This window comes from Manacus vitellinus, unplaced genomic scaffold (genome assembly GCF_001715985.3).
Source record: "Manacus vitellinus isolate BGI_N305 unplaced genomic scaffold, ASM171598v3 scaffold_38_pilon, whole genome shotgun sequence".
NCBI lineage: Eukaryota > Metazoa > Chordata > Aves > Passeriformes > Pipridae > Manacus > Manacus vitellinus.
Window position 1 is genome coordinate 6219361 of NW_021940526.1, and position 1206 is coordinate 6220566.

General features: G+C 42.1%; 1 protein-coding gene across 1 annotated transcript in view; it reads left to right on the top strand.

Annotated features, from left to right (window-relative positions):
* Window positions 1–847: 847 nt before the first annotated feature.
* The window catches only part of MTIF2 (mitochondrial translational initiation factor 2), a 10738-nt gene continuing 10379 nt past the window's right edge, over window positions 848–1206 (top strand). Inside the window, exon 1 of the mRNA XM_018077573.2 lies at window positions 848–865. The gene's annotated coding sequence lies outside the window, so the exon portion shown is untranslated. The remainder of the gene's footprint in view (window positions 866–1206) is intronic.

A 1206-nucleotide genomic window follows, 5' to 3' on the forward strand; every position in this document is an offset into this window, starting at 1 on the left:
TCCTGCCGCCCTCCCACCGCGCCGGGGGAACAAAAGGTCTCCATCACACCCGCACCTCCCCTCCCGCGCAGCTCAAGGTATGTCATGTCTCTTAAAACCACCTCCCGCTCAGAGATTACACGTTGCTCCGACACACACCCGCTGTGAACTGTATTTAATGTTGGTTTCAAGCCAGATCTTTCAGATTAAATGAACCTATTCATTTTTATCTGCATGTCCTTACTGTGATTTCAGGTTCTGGCTGGTTGCTTATATATTGTGCTGAAAACGTTGCTGCTAAGTAAGGAAGTTAAGAAAAATTCGAAGCTAAAAAAAAAAAGAATCAAAGTAAGGTAAACTTTATGAGACACCTGAATTTTTTAAAATTTTTTTAAAGGCTTCCAATAATAATCAGGAATTGCCACTGAGGGACAAAGCCAAGCGTTAACGGCCACAGAGTTAAGCAGAAAATATTTCTGCAACCCAAACCAACGTCCCGACCTATGACATCTATATTTGTTCTCAGTTTGCCCTTCAGAAAAACGGGCAATCTGTAATAAAGCTTTAAATGAAAGCAGGATGACTCTGTGGTTAAGAGACATGTGGGTAAAATATGATCCCACACTAGTTGCTTTTAATGCCTTTGCACAACTTTTCATATTAAAGCTTTTTTTCTTTTTTTTTTTTTAACTCTGGTTTATTTTGAGGTGATTTTTCCCATTGTACCCGTGGAGAAACACTCGAGGGCCCTGTGCATTTCAAGGTGTCAGTACCTGGAGCATTTACCAGCAGCTGGTACCTCAGAAATTCAAAACATTTATTTTCTTTTTCAACACTCAGCATCATAAATGAGCAAATACTTGAGGTACTGAGAGCAGCAAAACAGGTAGGTACTGCTCAGGAGGGTATAAAACTACCAGTGTGAACTACCCCAGGTCCCACATTATGGGCAAAGCGTGTAAAATGCACAGCTCAAATGTACATAAAGGAATTTGTGGCCGTGACACGCAGTTTCCAGTGTCTGGGCAGGGATTGCAGCGCTGTCCCAAGCGGACCCTTGGGATTATCCCCGGGTCTTACAACCATCATTAACCAGGGAACACTGAGGATTTTTCATTCATAGACCTTCCTCTTAGATTTTTGCTTTTCCCGGTCCATTAAGTGGCGTTATTTTAGAGACACCAAAGTAGACGGGGCTGATAAATCAACCACGCTAAAAGCTTTAAA